Source organism: Acomys minous, assembly GCF_964271855.1.
Source record: "Acomys minous genome assembly, chromosome: 5".
In the NCBI taxonomy this organism is placed as follows: Eukaryota; Metazoa; Chordata; class Mammalia; order Rodentia; family Muridae; genus Acomys; species Acomys minous.
The window spans coordinates 57,606,826-57,615,532 of NC_140494.1; positions in this window are offsets into that span (position 1 = coordinate 57,606,826).

Here is an 8,707-nt window from a genome sequence, read left to right on the forward strand (position 1 = left end):
GACTTTGATGTCTGATGAGCCTTCACTTGTAAACATTCGTGCTGGGATGATGTCTGTAAAGTCAGATGTTAAACTAGATTAGACCTTAGTAAAAACTGTGAAACTTACTGACATTATATTCTAATATGGGTATGGATTATATGTAGTCAGGCATGTCACTGAGCTTTATTGTCATGGTAGGTTCTGTGGCCAGTTTTTTGAGTTGGCTGTTGTACAGTTAATCTGGACAAGAGACTTTATGCTAAGTTTGGTAGATATGTTCATTGATTTTCATTTTAACCATGATGATAACCAGGCAGGCACAGATTTCAGGGCTATTGCCCCAATGGATAGGGCATAGTGTTCTTGAGGGAATGTGTTTGCAAAGGAAACTCACCATACTGAAGGGAGCTGGCCTGTGATGAGAAAGAATTTTTCTTGAAACTAAATGGTGTACACATGATATTTTGGTGATACAGTATGACAGTTCTATGTAGAGTAATAAGTGACAAGGATGATTTAAAGACGTGTAAGGGCTGCCATATTAGAATTGTGCTATCTTATTACCAGGTTTGATTCCCATTGTCTACACATTTTTTATAATTGTCAAGGATTTACTTTAAAAATCCATCTCCCAGGGCTCATGGTTAACTTGCCCTCCCCACAGAAATTCTTTAGGTAACTTTTTTGTTGTTGTTGTTGTTTTTTGAGCTATGGCTTCTCTGGGTAGCCTTGGCCGTCCTGGAACTCACTCTGTAGACCAGGCTTGCCCGTTCTCTCAAGCATGGGCCTTAAAGGCGTGCATCAACACTCTGCCCGACTTCAGGGATTTTTTAGTGTGTTAATTACTGCAAATTGATAGTGAAGTTTCACTTCACCTTGATAAGTACCACAGTGGTCAGGATATATTGCACATGCCATAGTTCATTCTTGAGGGATACTTACCTTATTTGGGCGTTTCATTAATATAGTTTTGTAAAGTATTCCTTATTTGCCATTTATAGAAAGGGTAGTTAGAACATAAAACTTTGGTTTTGGTATAGATGAAAAGGGGGGTAAATTTCCTAGGCCATGAGTTCACAGGGCATGTATGCATTTCAGGTATCTGTTTTGTTGTTGTTTTTTTTGAGACAGGGTTTCTCTGTGTCACCTGGCTTTCCTGGACTCACTTTGTAGACCAGGCTGGCCTTGAACTCATAGGGATCCGCCTGCCTCTGTCTGCGAGTGCTGGGGTTAAAGGTGTGTGCCACCATGCCCAGCTTTTGTAGAGATAGTGCTGTCATCTGTTACCTAGGCATTACTACCTGCTTAGCATAATAAAATCTCCACATGGAAAGCTTTCTCTGGCATTATTTGTTAGGTTGGTAGCTAAAGCCATTCACTAATGTTACAGAGTAGGTATTAATCCAGAGTTATTAACATGTGTGCATGCGTGTGTATAGGAAAGGAGAATTAGGTTCAGAGTAGAGACTGACTCAGACTGAAAAGGATACAGGCCGTCTGTTTTGCGTTCAGACTGCTCTCTGCTCAGTAACTGCCTTAGTGTCTTTTCTGTTGCTGTGATGAAGCGCCCTGACAGGCTGCTTAAGGGAGAGAGGGTTTATTCTGTACTCGGGTCAGGTCGCAATGGCAGGAACTCCAGATACCTGGACACTTTGTAGTCAGAAAGCTGAGAGCAGCGACTGCATGCTCAGCTCCCTCTCCTCTTCATTTAACCTTTAACCTAGCCCGAGAACTGCTGTCCACAGTGGGCAGGTCTTCCCACCTCAAAGGAATCAAGGTAATTCTCCAGACACACCTAGAGGGCCATCTTCCAGGTGCTTCTAAATTCTGTTAATATTGACAACACTAACCATCACAGTAAGTCTTTTCCCAGGAAGAAGGCTTGACATTTTGAGCCATGAGCGTCTTATTTCTTTTTTTTTAGTGCAGAAATAATTATATCTGCCCCCAGGTTTTGCCCTTTAATATGCTCTGTAGCAAGGCTTCCAAATGGGTTTGTCTTTTAGAGTAAAGCCAGTATTGGTCCAATTTTTACAATCAAAAATGAAAAAGAGAAACGCTTTTGTTTTGCCTCACAAATACCTAAAAACTTGGGAAATACTATCTCATTACCTAGTCAAGATGCTGTGATAGCCAGTCTATTCTGCATAGTGTCTTGGGAGACAGCAACTTAGGGAAAACCATGGAGGAAAATGCATCCTAGCCTGGCCACAAAGGGAGGGAGAAAGGACTGAGCATTTATATAAGTGTTCCTGATAGGAATGTTAGCACAGTGCTGGCCAAAAGCTTGAAGATCTTAGGAAGTGTTGAGTTATATTTAGGAATTTCTTTGTGGTTCACTTAATGGAAATTAATGTAGTGAAACACTTTTTTTTTTTTTAAAGAAAAGTGCTTCTTCCAGAAACACTGTAGTGTAAACATGCATATGAGAAGTATGTAATTCTGTAATTGTGGAATTCCTGTATGCTTTGGCATATTTTCCATGGGGTGTCAATGAACCTAATATTCTTCCTGTGAATATTTTAAATATTGAAATAAAGACAAAAAATGTACCCTCTGTGTTTTCCCATTTTCACAACCTGAAGATGATTGGATAATTTAATTTTTAAATGGGTTTTAGAGGCAAATAACCTTTGTTAATGCTCTACAATCTGTATTAGCTTTAGAGTGTTAAATCTGAAGGCCTCTGGGGCTTTGTCTGGGCCTTTTCTTCCCAACGTCCCCCCAAATCCATTGATCCTAATGGGAAAATAATGCAAATGCCAAGGTGTACACAGATAGCATCAAACTTTTTTCATCCTGAAAATGCTTTGCAGTCTGATGTCTTGATATGTGTCTTAGTCATTGTTCTATTGCTGTGAAGAAACACCATGACCAAGTCAACTTTTATAAAAGTAAGCATATAAATGAGGCTTGCTTACAGTTTCAGAGATTTAATCCTCTTCTTCATGGCAGAAAACGCGATAGCACACAGGCAGATGTGGTGTATGGGAGAAGTAGCTGAGACTTCTACCTCTAGATCTACAGGCAGCAGGAGAAAAGACACTGGGCTTGGGTTGGGCTATTGAAACCTCAAAGTCCACCCCTAGTGACATACTTTTTCCAATGAAGCCACACCTACCCTAACAAGGCCACACCTCCTATTTCTTAAGCAGTGCTACTGCCTGATGAGTAAGCATTCAAATATATGAACCTATGGGAGCCATTTGCATTCAAACCACAACAGTATAATTGTATTTTCATTCACAAAATTGTTTCATTGTTGTCAAGTTGTATTATGTAGTTAGCTCATGCATTTCTGTTTATGAACATGAATAGGGATTAAAACATGGAGAACAATTCAAGACTTATATGCTACTTTCAACCTTAGAGTTTAGTAAAACATGAATTTAAATGTTCAGTAAGAAGGGGAAGAAACTAAGTAGTACTTGAAGTTTCTGTAGTGTGGGTCAAAGAAGTTAGTAGAATAAAAGGGATTTTACAAACATGTTGAAACTGAAGTTTTTTCCTGTGCCCACTATAGCTCACAATTACCTAGACCTGTTAACATTTATTTTATTTAGCTATGTATCTATTTTTTAAAAATAAATATTGGGAGTTATAAAAAAAAAGATTGTGTATACAGTGTTCTGCCTGCATGTACATGTGCACACCAGAAGAGGGCACCGGATCTCATTATAGATCTGTGGTCCCAGAGAATTGAGCTCAGAACCTTTGGAAGAGGAGCCAGTGCTCTTAACCACTCTGAGCCATGTCTCTAGCCTCTCTTTATTTTTTTATTTTTTATTTTTTTTCTGAGATAAGGTTTCTCTGGGTAGCCTTGGCTGTCCTGGCTTTTGTAGAGCATGCTGGCCTTGAACTCACAGAGATCCACTTGCCTCTGCCTCCCCAAGTGCTGGGGTTACAGATGTGCGCCACCATGCCTGGCTCCTGTTAAATTTATTAAATCTTTAAGCACCATAACTGGGCAGATTTTGATCTTTTCTAACCTGTCTATGCTACTCTAGTTACTTAGCCCCATGCCCTGTACCTGTCCTCTAGTCTGCCCTGGTCATTCCTGCTCCATCTTTGTCCCCTATGGTGACTCCCCCACGGTGACCTCCCTCCCCACCCTCTATCTCCTTTCCCCTCTCCCCTCCTCCCTCTCTCTCACCTTTCCTACCCCTCCCCCCTTCCAGGCTGAGAACAGAAGTCCTTACTGTCTCCTCTGCCCAGTCATTGCCTTGTCAGCTTCTTTGTTAACTAATCAGAGATAATTGGGGAGAAATTTCCACACAACATTGAGAAGGGAGATTCCTCAATAGCAATGACAATACCAGAATCTCTTAGCATTTAGCTTACTGCAGGTTCGGCAATTAACATACAAGGACACACCTTAATAAATGTAAGTGAAGATCACCTCTACAAACATAGAATCTCTTCCTGTTATTACAAAGAATGAAAATTCCAACATTCGATTTTTACCAATGAAGGCTCAGGAGCCAGATGCTGGGGTGAAAACTTGCTAGCTCAGAGGAAGCACCCAGCTGACCTTCCTACTCAGCTCACCTCCCAGAGGAAAACCCAAAAAGCACAAAGCCGAAAGCTTGCTTGCTTAGCTGACAGCCTAGGAGGAAAAGCCAAAAAATTTGAAAGTCAAGGAGCTTGCTTGCTCAAAGCCCAAAAGCCCCTGCTTATCCACACTGTCTTAAATACCCTTCAACTCAAAGTCCCTCCTACTCTTTAATCTTGTCAGCTGGTTTCTTGCTCCGCCTCTTGACCTAGGGTTAACTATCAAATCCTGTATACAGAAGGATCTTGGATTAAGGGTGTGTGCTAGAAAGGGCTAGCTGAACCACACCATAATCACCTGTTTAAAATAAACAGAAAGTTCTTGGATTAAAGGTGTGTTAGGCTCAACCACACCAAACAGGAAACAGGATTTTACAGTTCACAGTCTTGGGGTTCACAATGGGATCAAGTACCCTGCAACATGTTGCATGTGATTTACTGTGTAATAAGTCTATTGATGTCATTTAGGTAAGTATCTTGCCACATAGGTCTTTCTCCACTCCTCCTGCTTTGCGTAAGTTCCTCAGAGATCATATTCTCTAGAATTGCTCTTACACTCATTTTAATCTTGGATTAATTAATAGCGTCCTGACCCTGCTTGTTTCTGTGTTTTACTTATAGGCTTCTTGTTTGTTGCAGGCTAGAGTTCAGCTTATTTTCTTCTAAATTGAATTAAGAATTAAGAAGTAGGGCTGGAAAGGTGGCTCAGAGGTTAAGCACAGTGGCTGTTCTTCCAAGGGTCTGAGTTCAATTCCCAGCAGCCACATGGTGGCTCACAACCATTTATAATGAGATCTGGTGCCCTCTTCTGGCATGCAGGTGTACATGCAGGCAGGACACTGTATACATAGTAAATAGATAAGTCTTTCAAAAAACAAAACAAAACAACAACAAAGAACTAGGAGGCACAGAAAAAGTCTGAGTTGAGAGCAAAGTTTTATTGCTGAGCAATGTAGGCTTTTGAGGCTGAGAGGGTCCCAGAGCTGGAAAACAGCTGACAAGGAGGCCTATGCTTTTCTTTTGTTTCAAGTATCCATTCCTCGTGGCTCCTTTTCTCTCCCCCACTGCCCCTGTTGGTGTTCATGTGTCCTTCCTGGCAGGTGAACTTATCTCTGAATCTCAATTAGGTGTATAGAAGAAATCTTTCTTGTTTCAGAGAAATAGGATCAAGTACTTCTACAATCAAAACCTAGAACGTATCTGAAATTGTGTGTATAGTGACTTTAGTGTGTCCTGGGAAGTGCTAGGATATTCCAGTTCTAACTGTTGTGATGAAGATGGATTCAGCTTTTGGTTAAAATACCCCATCAAAAACAACTTAAGGGAGAAAGCCTTTTTTCCTTTTTTTTTTCCCTTAGAGTTTCAGGGAGTCCTCCATGGCAGCAGGCAGGGAAGGCATGGGGCAGCGGTGGCAGTTTGGCTGATCACATTGCATCTAAGGTCAAGAAGCAGAGCAAGAACAGCAAATGCAGCCAGACTAATTAATGGGGAGGTAGCTTAAGTTGGGAGACTATAGGGCAGGAGAGAGAGTTGGGAGGGATAACACTAAGGATATTTGAGAAAACCATTTGGAAATACTGATTTCTAAGTACACAAATACATCTCTATATACAAGAGTTTAATTGGAGCTACCATACGTAGGTTGACAGAAAGCCAAGTATGTAATTCCTCCCCTTCAGTTGTTGGTTAGGGGTGCCCCAGAGACCCTCCCTCCCCCATCACCAAAATATATATTACTCATCGCTGCCCATCAGAACTTGATAGTAAGACCCTATTGCTGAAGACGTCTCATTCTTTGGTAACAGGATGTAGGGAAATCAAATCTGTGTTGACCAGGATGTTTTCTGCTGGCCAGCTTTCAAAGTACCAGAAGGTGCAATGTAGACTGCTGGGGGAGGAAAAGCAAGTTTTACTGAACTATGAATTCTGGGAGCTCCAGTAGTGACCAGTGTGCCGAGACAACGGCCATGGGTGCAGTAATGACACAGATGTTACAGTAGCAATCACCGGCTTCCTGGTTGGAGTTAAGGCCCAGCGCATGCGAAAAAATGTACCTGATGCTGTAAATCTGGCCAAGGACTAATGGCCCGGAAGTTCATAGTCCCCAGCAGTGGATGTACTACTGCTATTTTGCTAAAGGGTCATAGTGTCAAAATATCTTCTAAATTTGCTTCTCCATACCCATTAATTAGTGCAGCTCTGTCCTCATGGGAGAAGTTCCTTTGTGCAGCCGACACTGGTGAATGCAGAAACTCATGCCCGAGCCATATGGAGTGTTTGTGGAGTGCTTAGCCATAAATGGGACATCCGTAGGACACCCCCTTCCACCAAGGCTCAGGGAGCCTCTTGGAAGAGGAGGCAGGAAGATCGTAAGAGCTAGAGGCTAGGGAAGGCCGTGGGGAGACTTTCTCCTGGTCTGGGCAGGACCATTGCACTCAGGAGCAACCACCAGCTGGACAGCATCCCAGCACAGAGCAGGGAGGGGCAGCTGATGGGTTCTAGGAGAGGGATAGTCAGTTATCTTTAAGGGTCCAACCCCTGGTAAGTTGACCATGCTCCCATGGATGGCTTGACACCCCTAAGTGATCAGTGACTACGTGGGTTAGAGTATAGAGACATAAAACAAAAAAACAAAAAAAAACCCCAAACTCCCAACAAACAAATGAACAACAACAACAACAACAAAAACAAAAACAAACAAACAAAAAAAAGAAAATAGAGACATGTGGTGAGGAGGAGTGGGAGTGGGAGGAGACATGGAGTGGGAGGAGATCTGCGAGGAGTTGGGGTTGAGGAGCATCTGATAAATATATTGTATGCAAGTGTTAAGAGATTCAGGTTCTATCTTGCTGGCAGGGTCAAAACTGAGTTCATGTTCCCAGGCCCCAGAAGCCAACTCTAGCTTCTTCGGGTGTTTTCATGTTTTGTCACCAGTAAAGGATGTAATAATGTTACCATTATCCACCATCTAAACCTAAGGGACCCAGGTTATAAATGTGTTGCCTGTCTTCTTTGTTTTACTATCATTCTAAATTCCAGGCCGAAGTCCAAGAGAGGAGGTGACTGCAAAAAGCTGAGTCCAGGGTCCTGAAACCAGATGACCTGGAAAGGCCCAGTCCCCCACATTCGCTTCTTTGCCCAACCCCTTGTGTGAAAATATGAGTGGTCAATGCAACAGCCTGCCCCTCTCCCCCTTGCGTGTGTTCCCATCCTTTACAAATGTACTGGGGCTGCAGAGATGGCCCAGTGGCTAAGAGCACTGGCTGCCTTTCCAGAGGTCCTGAGTTCAATTCCCAGCAACCATATGGTGGCTCCCAACCATCCGTAATAGAATCTGATGCCCTCTTGCATGCATGGAAACAGAGCACTCATACACACAAAATAAATAAACAAGTCTTTAAAAAAAAAAAGACAAGAAAAATCTTTTTGAAAAAATTTTTTTTTTCTTTTTAAAGATACATTAAGAAAAAAAAGATGTTGTACAGTCTTCCTTCGGGGATGAGGTTGAGATGCCGAGCTGGCCACCTCCCTGTGTGCGTAGAAGGTAACGCTTGCCTTTTAAGATTCTGTCTCTGAAGTGAGTTTTCTTGCCTTCCACCCAGAACCCAACACAAGTATGAAATAATAAAAAATATTAAAAGTGGAAAACAATCCTCAAAAGCCCTCCCCCTGTGACATACTTAGTCCAGCAAAGATGTGCCTCCTAAAGGTTCTGCATCCTCCCCAAACAGTGCCACCTCCTAGGGACCAAGTGTTAAAACACACGAGCCTGAGGGAGACATTGCACATTCAGACCACGGCAGCTTTATTTTCCAGAGATGCACGTTGGTATAGGAATGGTAAGAGAACCTTAAATACGCCTCCACCCAGACACCCATTCAAATTTTGTCTATTTTTCCAATGTCTTCTAGCAAAAGCTTCTAGGATTAGAGATTTTTTTGATTTATGCTGACAGACCTTAAGTCTTTCCTTGACTTTTACAGGTGTCATTTCTGAAGTTCCTTAAAGTGAGGATCATTGGGGCTGATGGCAGGTGGGGAAAGGTGGAGGTTGTGTGAGTGAGGGACAAAGACCATGGTGGGAAAATTAGGCTGTGGTGTTCAATAAGGGATGGTGGCCATGTGTAGGACATAGAAGACGGGGGGGGGGGGGGGGGGGGGGGGGGAAGGGTGGG